At 29.0% G+C, this 15,463-nt stretch overlaps 1 long non-coding RNA gene and 1 pseudogene across 3 annotated transcripts; one reads left to right on the top strand and one right to left on the bottom strand.

Annotated features, from left to right (window-relative positions):
• Positions 1-6,211: 6,211 nt before the first annotated feature.
• Positions 6,212-9,642, bottom strand: LOC149890624 (uncharacterized; annotated as a pseudogene). The gene is made up of 5 exons (XR_016450765.1): positions 9,639-9,642; positions 8,696-8,795; positions 8,487-8,556; positions 8,221-8,400; positions 6,212-7,973 (listed from the first exon to the last, which is right to left on the bottom strand). The product of XR_016450765.1 is annotated as an uncharacterized LOC149890624 (transcript).
• A 2,296-nt stretch (positions 9,643-11,938) lies between these two features.
• Positions 11,939-15,200, top strand: LOC149890623 (uncharacterized). 2 transcript variants are annotated; one of them, XR_016450948.1, is made up of 2 exons: positions 11,939-12,131; positions 14,874-15,200. It is a non-coding gene; the product is annotated as an uncharacterized LOC149890623 (long non-coding RNA). The 2 variants fall into 2 exon arrangements; XR_016450947.1 differs by lacking the exon at positions 11,939-12,131 and adding an exon at positions 12,185-12,241.
• The last annotated feature ends 263 nt before the right edge of the window (positions 15,201-15,463 follow it).

Here is a 15,463-nt window from a genome sequence, read left to right as displayed (position 1 = left end):
AAACATACATACATACATACATACATACATACATACATACATACATACATACATACATACATACATACATACATACATACATACATACATACATACATACATACATACATACATACATACATACATACATACATACATACATACATACATACATACATACATACATACATACATACATACATACATACATACATACATACATACATACATACATACATACATACATACATACATACATACATACATACATACATACATACATACATACATACATACATACATACATACATACATACATACATACATACATACATACATACATACATACATACATACATACATACATACATACATACATACATACATACATACATACATACATACATACATACATACATACATACATACATACATACATACATACATACATACATACATACATACATACATACATACATATGTATGTAGACTTAGAAACGATGCAATCACAAATTAAAAATTTCAGGGATCCAAGATTTAGAATCAATTACAAGTTTAATCCAGTTACATGCCGTTAGATTAATATTGAGTCATTGGAAATGAACAAAATTATACCAAGATAGTAAGCATGGGAATTTCGGCCTTCGAAATCGACGAAATTAAACGAAATTCGTGTTTCAATTTCGTATCGAAATTTATATTGAATTTCGAAAGACAAAATTTTTAAACATTACAAATTCACGAATTTCGAAATTAAAACTTATGTTTAATTTCGTGTCAATTTCGTTACTTTCAATGACCTGAAATTATACGAAATTTTTTCGCGAAATTTAACAATCCAAAAAATCGAAATTTCGTTCTCAATTTCGATCCGAAATTGAAACACGAATTTCGTTTAATTTCGTCGATTTCGAAGGCCGAAATTTCCATGCTTACAAGATAGCAAAAAGAAAAGATTAAATGAATAGATCAATGATAAATCAATATCAGTGAAGTTATAGCATGACTCGTAAGTCATTTTATTTTTTTAAGTCTCAAAATAATTTAAAGGAAATGAATATCGGGATTTGTTTTTTTCTTAGATCAAATATATAAAGATTATTATTTAATAGGTATTTTCATTCCTTAGTTATGAAAAAAAAGTAGCCATGTCATTGTTTTTTTAGATCAAATATATAACAAGATGGCTTCTTCAAATCGACATAAGTGCAACCATAATCCTAACTCATTCCGTTCCATCTGTGGTTGCTATTCACTTGTTCGACAAAGACGAAACATTACTAATTTTCTAAAAATAGCATAGAAATCGCATTTCGATATTAAACTTGGTGACCGAGACAAAAGTGGGCTCCACATACCGGATGCCATATTTGTGAAAAGTCTTCGAAATTGGACAAAAGCGAAATGAAAGAAATTACCTTTTAGAGTCCCATGGTTTGGAGAGAACCTCTTAACCACATTGACTACTGCTATTTTTGTCTTGTTAATACTACTGGTATTAGCAAAATAAAGAGGCAAAAAACTGCTTATCTCAACATTCTTTCTGCTATTAGGCCAATTCAACATTCTAAAGAGGGTCCAGTTCAAAATTTTAATAGTTTATTTTTGTCAGAAGATGAATAAACTATGTCTGCTACAGAAACTGAAGAGTCTATATCAGCTTTGGAAGACTTCTCATTCAACTTATCAACAACTCAATCTTCCTCAGTGTTTTAGTCAAATAAAAATCAACAACTTTGTTTGTGATTTAGGTCTTTCTAAGCAAGTAGCAGAGTTATTAAACTCTCGATTAAAAGGACTTTATTTGGTTTTATGCGCTTTATTAAATAATTACTTACCTATACATTTTATATACAGAAAAATAAACGTAACAAATCAAGAACATTTTAAAGTGACTTCTCTTGACTTGAAACTTGAATGCAATGACATTAGAAATTCGAATACAAGATAATACAAGTTAATATCTGTTTTTATCTATTTTTTGCTGGGAAAGTTTCTACGCAGACGGAGATGGGACGGCTATTCAAAATTTTAAAGTGACTTCTCTTGATTTGAAACTTTAATGCAATGACATTAGAAATTCGAATACAAGATAATACAAGTTAATATCTGTTTTTATTTATTTTTTGCTGGGAAAGTTTCTATGCAGACGGAGATGGGACGGCTATTCAACAATATTGTAAAATACTTTTAATTAATTAAATGTAATATTGTAAAATACTTTGTTACATTTCAAGAGGACTTTTATGTTTGCTCTTTTTTTTTCATAATGAAGCAATACATATACTTATATATACACATAATGCACATTTTTTCTTTTTTAAAGACGTTTTTTTATTATTATTATTGAGCTTTTAACTAACTACTTTATGATATCCATGGGACGGCTATACGTTTGCCTAAAGCATTTTTTTGACCTCTGTTTTATCATAATTTCAATAGGATTTAATATGGTTATATAAGTTTTATATATGGCTAAAATTGGTAAAAAAAAATAAAAAAAAGAACTTTTGATCGTGAGAAGATCCCAAAATAATTCATTTTTCAAAGGTGCCTTTAAAAGTTTTCGTTCTTCTTTTTATTAAACAAAATCTTTAATTATTTATATTGAGTTTACCTATTCTATATTGTATTTAACCATTCTTATTTTAAATATAACGTATGAAAAAAAGCAATTTTAAATCACCTTTTTATTTTTCCCATCAAGAATTTTATTGACAACTGCATTTGTTTATGCATTTGTTTATTAATAACTTTTGTCAATACTTTATATATATAAAAAAGAAATTATTACACAACATTGATACAACAAGCAAAACATCAATTAAATAAACTTTTTAATTTTTTTTTTAAAGCAAAGAGCTCAGTTAATTGATACAGATAAAGATTGAAACAGATAAAGATGATGCAGAAAGCAAATTTGAAAACATGTAAACAAGATAAAGTGTTTAACTGTCAACTAAAATTATTTTGAAATTATTTGAATTATTACATCAATATCATTCAACTTAGTATGATCCTCAGGTTTGTCTCTGAACAGAACACAAATTAGGAAATATTTCTCGGACTCTCAACAAAATTTCAGGATTTGATATCCTACCATGCTGTTGTGTTATTAACCTTCTAGCACACAGCATTGGGTAGGTAAGAACTAAAAGGTACATAAATTATATAACAAAAGCTAACTATTTGAAACTTGAGATTTCTGCACAAATTGCAGAATTGAAATTGCTCATCGAACTGCCAAGAAGAAAAAGAAGATGAATAAAAATTTTCTGATAAGCCTGATGATGAAATTGAACCAGGATCAGGTAGCGATGAGGATAAATATCTACCCCCCCCTCCCTATACACACACGATTGATACTTCTCAATATCAAATTTTACTGTAATCCATTTCGTCTTTTAACTTTATTAAATATTTCAACCACAACATATTGTGAATGAGCCTATTGTTAGTCGAAAAAAATTGTTTTTCCGCCACTCCATCTTAAACTTGGATTCATGAAACAATTTGTTAAAGCACTGAAAACTGATAGTGATTGCTTTCAGTACATTATTACAACATTACCCCAGCTAACACAAAACGTTCAAGAAACGTTCGTAGAACGTTAGAAACGGTCGGGGACGTTCTAAGAGCGTTCTACAAACCTTTCCAACGTTCTTCGAACGTACTTGAAAGTTTTGTGTTAGCTGGGTACCAGATTTGTCAATAGATAAAAAAAAAGGCAAGAGTTTTTAACGGGCCACAAATTTGCTATCTTATAAATGATAAAGAATATATTAAAGCAATCAATAGCAAAGAGAATATTGCTTGGTTGTCGTTTGTGGTTGTTGTAAAAAGCTTTCTTAGAAAACTATTCAGATTTAATTGATAAAATGTTGAAAGCCTTTTATAATCTTGGATGCAAAATGAGTATGAAACTTCATTTTATAAATAGCCATCTTGACCAGTTTCCTAAAAATCTTGAAGATATGAGTGAAGAGCAAGGAGAGCAGTTCCACCAAGATCTTAAGACAATCAAATAAAAGCACATGATGGCAGACTACTGTTGGAGCATCAAGCGAGATGACTCAGGAAAACTTTATAAAAGAAAGAGCAACAAGCAAAAGTTTCTTCCTAATTGAATATTTTAAATTAAACAATAGTCTGCAATTGTTTTTAAAACTAAAGTTTGCATTATTTTGTTATTATCAATATAAAGTTTAAAACTTTGCTACGACTTAGATATTCATAAAATGTTCATTTTAAACAGTTGACATTTATTTTCATCAGCTTTTTTTTTTTGTATTAATTTTGTAAACAACCTAAATCTTTTTAAACATCCTAACATTTCCAAACGAGTTTCAAACCTGTTTTTCAGAATTATTTCTAATGTTTTACAAAATAAAAAATCATTTATTGCAAAAAAATCTGTTGCTAACCGTATAAACCTGATGCTAAATTTGAATTCAGCGTGACAAAATTATGTAAGAGCAAATGTCAAGTTTGATGGATTAAAATTTTTCGTAGACCTGTTATCGTTTATTCTTGATTACAATTTAGTTTTCGAGAAACGATTAAAAACAATAAAATACCAAGCAAAAAATACATTATTTGAAAATTATGAAAGAATAAACGATTTTTTCTTAATAATGTGTTAGAACTTAAGGTAAGGTTTTTGAGAATTTATTAAAACAATAAAATATCAAACAAAGCTTTTATTCTAAAAAAAAAAAAATTATTTTTTGACTTAATGTTTTTTATGAATTTATGTGAAAGTTCCAGAAAATTTATTATAAAGAATGCATCATCAAAAGTTAATTCACAAAAATTTTTTTCAATCTTTCCTATGTCTAAAAAAACTCATGACGTACTGACTCACTAGCTCACTCAGAATAAATACCAAAACATAGGGAAACGTGATAAAAAAATTACAGGAATCTCAGACATACATACTTTGAACAAGGGGATACATAATTTGAACAAGGGCATTAACAAGTTTCAAGTTTACACTGAAAGAAGAAGAGAAATGACTATGAAAAGTAAGTTACATAAAATTACTTTTGATTACTTAAGTTTACGATTTAAATAACTTTTAGTTACAATTAAAAGTAATCTATACTTAAAAAGTAAGTAAATTTACTTTTGGTCAACATTTTCTCTGAAAGGATGTTGTATGAGAGAGTGAAATGCAGTGAAACAAAATTTGAAGTAAAACATAGTTAATTTAACTTGGGGCAACAACTGGTCTGAACGGACTAAGACTTTTTTTTTCCTGTGCACCTTTGAAATATCAATAATCGACTCCGATCCATGATTATATTGGCAATTAAAACCATTCCTAGCGCCGGAACAATTTCGCATTTGCTTTGAAACCATTCTTAGACCCTGTTTAAAAAAAAAGTTCAATTCCTGGCCGAACATGGAAATATTTTACTTGTCTTCGGCTGGAACAGTTATCTTTTTGAAAATTTTCAATGACGGAACGTATGGAATTCAGACGGTATCAAGAAAATATACTCCTGAAAAAACCTCCCAGGAAAAATGCCTAAAGAGTTTTTTTATATACTTACATACGCTTTACTGTCATTTTATAATTGTGTCAGCTTTTTTCCTGATACCGCTTTTAATGTGTAAATTTGTAAATTTATTTGTTGCTTTTTTATTTTTGTTTTATCGACTGGTTTTTTTAGAATTAGTGCAGCGGTGTGTACATATACATCAGGGCATTTCCATGAAGCAAAACTTTTTGAAAACAAAAATTGGTATGGGTGTGGAAGGTTCTATGTACAAAACCAATCGCAATTTCAAGAAAATTAATTCAAAAAAACTTAAAACTGATTTAGGTTTCAATATTTAAAAACAGCAAAAAATTGACAAAATTGAGGATTATGGTGCAGATACAGAAGCTTTAGTTAAATAAAGCTTATTTCAAAAACTTGCTCAGAAATGTAATATATAGGATTTATGATATTCTAAGCTGTCACCCTTAAAACAATAGAGTTGAGGCGCTAAACATGCCACATCTTAGATCAAAACCTGATTATTATGTTTAAAGAATTAATTTAAAAGAGACATAAGACATTGATCTGATGAAATCAAAACATCAGTTTTACAAAATTAATAATCATCAGTATACAAAACAACTGTTACTTTAAGGTATTTTTTAGAGGGAAGGGCCGCGTTAGGATTCGTGGCACCATTCCCTAATATTGTTTAAAGCGCTCCAAGCCAAAGAAAGATGACGCACTAAAATATTTCACTTTCTTTATTCTATTAAGAAAAACAAGAAATAAAAAATTCTCCCCGAGAAATCAATGTTCTTTTCAAATAAGCCCCTTCCTCCATATTTTCTCGGCGAAGATCCCGGCAAACCAAAAACAATACAGCATTTTAAATAACTGTAACTTATAAGAATAGTTGTGGCTTTTTTTGAGACCATAAGCTAGTTTTGAGGCTTCGGTAACAGACTTTAAAGCACGTTCAACTGATTGAGAGTTGTTAGGAAGATAAGTGAGCTGCAAAACCTCTCCAGATTCCTTTGCCTTCATCAGGTCAACAGATGAAAAATATATTGTAGTAGGAGGTTCCACTTCAATCTCAGATACTTGTACTAGATCAGTCCAACTTTTACAACCAAAATCAATCTTAATAGTTTTGGGTTTAATCTTAGGAATAAAGTTTTTAATTTCCTCATTTAGCTTCCTAATTTTGAGTATTTGATCTATAGCTTTGTCTCGATTTTTTTTCTCATCATCCATAATCATGCAATAGAGGAAGTTTTCCTGTAAACAGCAAAATGAATTACCAGCTAAGTTTCTAAAGACAACTTCTTGTATCTTTTCATCTTGTAGTTTAGTCAGCTCAATTATTTTGAAAAGAATTTTTGCTGAATCTTTATAATGACCTGACCTTTTTAAAGCAAACCAAATATGAGAATACACTTGAACTATATACTTTGTTATCATAGTTAACTCTGAAGATGGATTTTCCTCTCTAGTGTATTTATACACAATACGTAACGCAAGTGTCAGCCATCTTGCATGGTTCACAAGTCCAGGTTTTGTCATTGCATATTTTTTGAAGACTTTGCCTTTACTTATGCCAACAGTATATTCATATAGTTTTCTTCGATCATTACTTAAATCAGAAATAACAGTTTTATCTACAAATGATTGAATTTCTGACTTTATTGTAGAAAAACATATTATAGGGACCTCATGTATGGGATCTTCTGAAACAGATGAACAAATCACGCTTTTAAATTTTTTTGGATCATTTGTTTTTCTATCAAATTAAGTAAATACTTGTCTAAATGGTAATTCATTTTGGTGGAGTTTTGGTGGAGTTTGGTGAATTTTCTACTTATAGCTTTTTCCAGGTGAACAATTAAGCAATTGTCAGCACCAGTATTTGAACTTGTATTATCAAGAACCAAAGCTTCAAGAGTTTCCACACTGTTAAATTCTTCTAGAACTTCTTTAATTAAATTTGCTTTAGTAACTCCAGTTCCATTCATAATAATTTTATGTGTTAAATACCTTCTTGCCTTTTTTCCACTCTCTGCAGTAAATTTAAGATGTTATTCTTTTTCAATTTCTTGTATTATTATTGGATCACCTTCCAAATTGTAACTAATTTTATGAACAAGTGTTTTTTTTATCTTTTTTATCATCAACTCCAATAACTTTAAATTGAAAAATCTCTTTTTTATGTTCAATGCCAAGTTGTACTCCCATTCGAAACTTCTCATTAAAAACTTTTTTTTTCTGTAATAATGTTAGCTCTATCAGTAACTGTTACTATGCCATAGTCAATGAGTAAAATCCTGTAGCTAAATGAGCAGCAGCATTGTTACTAATTTCATACCGTATGGCTGCTTTTGCAAAGTTAGACAAGGGTTTGGAATTGTATGAAATTGGTATTTCTCCATAAAACTCTGGATCATGGCTGTTTTCAACATTTCCACTATCATCATCACAAACATTGTCATCAGATGATATATTATAACACTAAACAAAAATGAAATTGATTTAAAAATATTTAAATTAAAAAAATTACTTATACCATTAATTCTGCTGACCTAAAACAGATGTAAACCCACATTAAGTGCTACTAGAGCAGGAGTACTTAAGTACTTGTACAAAAATTTTATAAAACCTAAGAATAAGAAGACACACAAAAGCAAAAGTAAGAAAATTAGTATAAAAATAAAATGAAAAAATAATAATGAATTTAAATATTTATATTCATACCAACCTCTAAATTCGATTTGTTAAGACTTTCACCACAAAATTCTTGTTTTTTAAATGTTCCATTTACTTTGTTTCTCTTTATGTTTAATTTTTCTTTTTGATCAACTTTGCCAATCTGAAATGACCCTTTTTCACCTTTTTTAGCTCTTTGGTCTTTTAAGTACTCCCTTTCATTCACTGATACCTAAATTTTTTTTAAAAAAAAACTATCCATTTTTGACAAACATCAAGTAAATCTTAATATAATCTAAAACTCATGTTGTTAAATACGTTTCTTTCTTCATCACAGATGCATAAAATATGTTTTTTATTACAGTCTTTAACATCACATTTAACCAATCTGCAGAAATATTATACTTAAATTTTGAAATATTATTTACATGTAAGAATAAAGTATGCAAGAAATTGTCTCAAAGTAAGTTAAGATGATAATTAATTTTTTAAAAATTCAAAACTTGAGGAATAAGTTTTTACAATACCTGTCATTACATTTAGCCACAGGCAGTTCACATTTACACGCAGATAAATCAAATAAAGAATCAAAATTCTTTTCCAAATAAGCAATGCTAGATTTGTTCCCTTTTGATTTTTTGTTTTCAGCACACAAAACTCTTTTTAAAAGTGTCTCAAGTTTTTTCCTTATATATATATATATATATATATATATATATATATATATATATATATATATATATATATATATATATATATATATATATATATATATATATATATATATATATATATATATATATATATATATATATATATATATATATATATATATATATATATATATATATATATATATATATATATATATATATATGTATGTATATACCTTAACATAAAAATGACCCAGAATAAATACTTGCTGTACAGCCGTGTATTTGTATCAGTCTTTAATTTGCGTTGATACTTGAAATATATATTTATAAACTATTGTTTGTGATGTATTTCGAACTCTGATACCGACGATGATCAAGTTATAAAATCAGTCCGTAAAATAAAAGCATTGACTATTAAGACCCTATTTTCATTTGTTGCCAATACAAATAAGTATGTTTGTTTGATGTGCCCGGAGAATGGAAACCTTGTGTGTGGACCTGAACCAAATCTGCGAAAACTTATTTTCCATGTTCATAAAAAATCTGAGTACCTTTACGATTCTCAAAAAAAATTACTCGTTCAAGATGAATTAGTAGGGATGCAGAACAAAGATGAAATAGATGAAGCCGTAATAAATTGCATTATTCAAGATGGCCGTTCTTTTAACGATTTTCATAAACCTGGTACGCAATGCCTTCTAAACATTCTTGCTCCACTTTACAAACCGCCTCATCGAAAGACAATAGCAAAGCGATTGAGAGAGCAATACTATCAATAAAAGAACGATCTTAGAGCTAAACTTAAGTCAGTTACCCATATTACTCTAGCAGCCGATTTGTGGAAAAATAGGGTTGAATCCTATTGGCTTTGCTTAACAGCGCTCAACGGCTTTCATGCGTTTGTCATAATTTAAATCTCGTTTTAAGTCATGGAATAAAGTTGTGGGCCAAACCATCACAGAACTTGTTTGATGCCATGTCAGATATCGACGAGGATCTTATTTATTACAATTACTGCAATGAAAGCGATATCGAGTCTAACGAAAATATATCGTTAGACGAACACCTTGAAATGCACGATGTAAACAATCAAGTAGAAAATGCGTGTACTTATGAAACGGAAAACGTGAGCTCGGATGATGATAAAAGTAGCGAGGAGGAAGAAGCATCAGCAGATGAAACTGTTAATCAGCTATTTAACTTTTCATCCACCATTTTATTTAGGTTGAGAAAAACTTTAGCTCTTGTTAAAAGGTCATCAATATTGCGATCATTTGTTTTTGATGACGTTAAGAAACAGGGGCTAAAAATAAATAACTTATCGTCAGATTTTCATGTACGTTGGAACTCAACTTTTTTAATGATTAATAAGATAATTAAAGCTAAAAATGTTGATAATAAAATTACTACAGATCCTGGTACTATCAATGGGTTAACAGAAAAACAAGTTAGTAAACTCAAGAAATTAAGTCTATCAGAAAATTGGAAGTTCCTAGAAATTTTACACTATAATCTTGCGCCATTCTTTGAAGCAACTAAACTTCTCTCTACTAGAAATTTTCCAACACTTTCGTCGGCCAAATTTGTCCAAAATGCGTTAATGAACTTTCTTGAAAATGACTCTTCAGTTAAATGTTTTTTATCGTAATCATCTTCTTTGATCGAGAAAGAAAACATGTTTCGAAGCAGTCTTCTCAAGTTTATGAAGGAATACTATATTGAAAAGATATCTTCAAAACAAAAGTTACAAGCTTTGCTGGCATGTTTCTTTGAACCGAGAACTAACGAGTGTCTTAGAGAAAAAGAATATCAGGAAGCAGAAAGTAAACTGTTGAAAACACTTTTGAATACAATGCTCCGACAAAATCCTCGAAGGTCAACGTTTATAAACACTTGTTTGCAAAATGACCAAAATCAGCCGAGAAGTGGTTAGTTATAAAATATTATTTGCTTTTAAATTTAAATATATTTAACCTTATGTAAATAATTTTTTAAAGTACTTTTATAAAAAGATTTGCATATTGACAAATATTATTACTCATTTTCATTTTTAGAAGAGACAGATTCAGTAGCTAGGTTCGAACTTCAAGATTCACCTGAACAGTCTGTGAACCACAAAAATGGATTTGCTAAACTTGCAACATTTAGCGGTGTCAATCTAAGATAGAAAAAAACACAATCAAAGCGAAATATCAAAGAAAAGTTGTCTTCAATTACGCTTTAAAACAAAAAAATTGGAAGGTTGATGAATTTGGGTACAAATATGAAAAAGATATTCCAATGTTAGCCTTTAAAGCAAGAGTGGTTTAAACTTCGCCTGTTAGTTCGGTAGGGCCAGAATCCTCATTCAGTATTGCTAACTTTATTCATCGAAAAGAAAGATGTGACATGAATAATAGCGTTAAATAGGTTGTTGTTATTCAGAGTGGTTGATAACAAAAACCACGATGACCAAAATGAAAATTATTTGGCTGCATAAACCTTTACTAGAAAGTCTATCGGCCTCCGATGCTGCTGACGGAAATCGTTTATATATTAATTATTAATATAATAATAGTTTATATATAATAATAATAATAATAAGAAGAAATAATTTATACTGGATTTAAAATTTTTGAAAAACTTTTTGAAAGGTATTTCGCACCCTAAACGTATTTAATAATGCTTTAAACGAATTATGAAATATGTTTAGGGACGTTAGAATTGATTCACGGGTTTAATTGAATTTTTTCCAATAACTAAAGTTTTCACAAAAACGGAATATTTTATTTCCTAAATAGAATTTATTTTTTGCCACAGAATTGCTCACTGTCATTTTGAGATTTTCACTCTCCGCATAAAAATATACTTATGATGCGTTATATCACCATATGATGCGTTACATCACCATATGATGCGTTATATCACCATATGATGCGTTATATCACCATATGATGCGTTATATCACCATATGATGCGTTACATCACCATAAAAAATAACGTTTGATCAACGCTGATGCGTTACATCACCATGAAAAATAACGTTTGATCAAAAAGCGCAATATAAAGGAAGTTTTCGAAAAAGTGCGCTCCGTCGGAAAAGTTACGTAGTCAAGGATTGGCATGGATAGGAAGCAACCCATCATGTTTATTAAACTTGCCCCAAATTTAAAAAACCCCTCCATAAAAGCGATCCACATACATGCAGAATAATTCCTAACATTATAACCCAGAAGAACCCAGAAGCAGGCAATTCTCCTTAACACGTTGTTTTTCTTACCAATCAGCATGTTAAATCAACATAAAATGACTTTGGTGTTTGATAAAAGTAAATAAAATAACTTACTTTTTACTTACTAAGTGAAGTATAGTATTTCATTGATAAAAATTTACATTCACTTGTAATGGTAACTAGTCTTTTTTTCAAATAGTTTTTATGTAAGTTTCCAATATTAATTTTTGTTACTTTTACGCATAAAAGTAATTTCATATTAAGATGCAGTATTCTCTTACTTTTTAAAGTAAATATGACTTTTTTAAAATCTTGTTTTAAAAAAGTCATATTTTTACTTTAAAGTCATACAGTCATAAAGTCATATTTTTACATATAAAGTCATTTTTACTTTAAAGTCATATATTAACTTTAAAAAGTAAGAAAATTGATATTTAAAGCAAGACATGATACAGACAACACCGATATCAACAACAATTATGATCAATATTTTTTTGTGTGAAATGTAACATTGAGGTTTTTAAACCTCAATGTTACATTTCACACAAAAGTGGAAAGGTGAGTTTTTTTTTGTTTTTTTTTTTTTGAGAAAAGGTGAGTTTTGAAAGGTGATATGTTAAACTCAATAGATCAAGTTTAAAAACCTGATCTATTGAGTTTAGCATATCAGCTTTCAAAACTCAGCTTTTCTCAAAACACTTCTTCAAATTTTAGCTCTTACTTCCCAATGTCTACGCAATTTTATTTTTGAGATGATTAGTTTGTTTACTATCAATTTTTCAGATAACATTTACGAGGTTTATAACTAAGTTTAGCGATATGTAAGGGATAACGCATTTTAATTTAACTATTAAGTAATTTAAGAAAACATTATATTTAAATTATAAAATGGAATTTTTAAGAGTATTTACTAATTAATTGTGATTTACGATAAATTATAGAACTCTCGAAAACCTTAACCAATGGATTACAAGCGATTGTATGTAGGGGAAAGGTGCCTATAATGGCATACTTAACTTTAACGTTTCTCTGAGTCATTACCTGAAAACTTAAAAAAAAAATTTTGACATGGGTGTATTCCCTCTAGCATGCAGAGTAATAATGAACCTCAGAACTTTTACTATTTTGCTTTTTTATAAGGTTATACCATTAAAAACATATATACAAGTATGCCATCATAGGCAACTAACTGCTCCTATGATGGCACACTTTAAAGAAATTAGACGAACAAGAATTTTTTTTTGCTTTTTATTAATGGAAACTCAACTTATCAAAAAAACAAAATTAAAAATAAATATTTGGTCTATAAGCATAGTTCACATATAACATTTTTTCTACTTCTCTATATGCCTGCACATAAACAATGACACCAAGATGCTGTATCAGATTCGAAATTCATTTTGTTATTACTTCCTTTAATATTCTCATTGCAATATTTTTCTTCCATAGCCGTCTTTCTTTTTGTTTTTCTAACTAATTTTTCCTTTTCTTTGTTATCTTTTTCTTTTGCCTTGTCTTTTAATTCTTGAATATCCGGTGTGGTATTCAGAGGTTCAGTTTTTCCACGTTTTCATGCTCTTTTCAATTCGATTTTAGGGGTTGCTAAAGGCACCGGACACAACTTTTATATACTAGATCTTATCCTTTCGTTGAAACAGAAGATCCAATGGAAGCTTCTGATGGGGGAGATCTCATTTCCAAATGTGTTGGTTTCTCAAACTCTTGTATTTCATCTTTGTTCTTAGTCTGATCACCTTTTTTATGAGCATAAAAATTTTTTTCAGGCATTTTTTTCAATTCATTTTCCAGACATTCCAAGAAGGCAACTCCTCGGTATGCCATCATAGGAAAGAGTCACCAAATTTATTAAAACAAGCTGTCTACTATATTCTACACATAGCATTAAAATAAGTATTCTAATAAATGTACAAAGCCTGCAGATGAAATGCATGAAAGCTTTACTTCTGTATGATGTATAATAAAATCGTAATCCTAAATATATGAGGGCATTAAAACTACAACACCACATGCGAAAATTTATGTTTGTTGATTACAAAAGCATTATTTATGAGAGAGGGACGAATTTTTACCAGAAGTAATGAATTACTAATAGACACATGTTGGTCTAATCACTTATGCACCAAAACTAATATTTTTGGAAATATGACCAGTATGCCATCATAGGCGCTATGCCATCAAAGGCACCTTTCCCCTATGCATGTATGTATGTATGCATGTATGTATGTATGTATGTATGTATGTATGTATGTATGTATGTATGTATGTATGTATGTATGTATGTATGTATGTATGTATGTATGTATGTATGTATGTATGTATGTATGTATGTATGTATGTATGTATGTATGTATGTATGTATGTATGTATGTATGTATGTATGTATGTATGTATGTATGTATGTATGTATGTATGTATGTATGTATGTATGTATGTATGTATGTATGTATGTATGTATGTATGTATGTATGTATGTATGTATGTATGTATGTATGTATGTATGTATGTATGTATGTATGTATGTATGTATGTATGTATGTATGTATGTATGTATGTATGTAAGTATGTATGCATGTATGTATAAACCTTTCGACATTTTTACTTCTGGTAAAACCTGTAACTTAGTTGTTTTTTTTTCAAAGGAATAAAAATATGCTTGAAATATAGCAAGACAACTTATATTTTACGCAGATTTCTATTACTAAACGTTAACTCATCAATCCTTTATGCAACATTTCTAAGTTGTTTGTACGAAAATTTTTCAGCTCAAAAACCTTCAAAATGCGATTTGGAGTTTTTTTAGCACATTTTCTTTGATAGATATATCCTTTTTTGGACTTCTCCGATTGCTCTGGCAACAAAGTTTGTCCTTCATCAATATTGTGCAGTGAACATTCTTCTTCTTTAACCAACTTTTCTTCAAACAAATACTATTCTATTCGAACCAAGATTTGGAACCTTGACTCGTTGATCTAGAGATCACGTTTTTAGTCTTCAAAAGTTGACAGTTCATATTGTTTTGGCTACTGTTGTCTTCTTTTCTTTTTATGAGAGCAAGGAATTTTTTATAATATTTCAGATCATTAAAGAAATTGTAACTTTTTCTGTAGTTGGTCCGATTTAATATTTTTCTCGCCAAAATATAAATATTGTTTTGTTTCTGCTTTTTTCAATCAATTATGCTTCATGAAACTTTTATTTTAGACCCTACAGACCTTTTCAGCAACATATGACAGTATAGAAATTCTCGTCGTGGCAATTTATCTTATTAGAATGTAGAAACATAAATTTCAAACATTTTTTAATTTTTGTAAGTATGACTAAATTTAAGATTTTTCTTTTGGTTAAAATTAAAATAAAAAAGAAAAGTATATTCAGTAATTTTCAATTCAAAGTTGAACTTCAAATGT

The sequence above is a fragment of the Hydra viridissima genome, unplaced genomic scaffold, assembly GCF_058129835.1.
Source record: "Hydra viridissima isolate aposymbiotic clone 2 unplaced genomic scaffold, HvirCarnegie_v1 scaffold_3, whole genome shotgun sequence".
In the NCBI taxonomy this organism is placed as follows: domain Eukaryota; kingdom Metazoa; phylum Cnidaria; class Hydrozoa; order Anthoathecata; family Hydridae; genus Hydra; species Hydra viridissima.
Note: the sequence above shows the minus strand (reverse complement) of the source record. Positions and strands in the feature narration are given on the sequence as shown.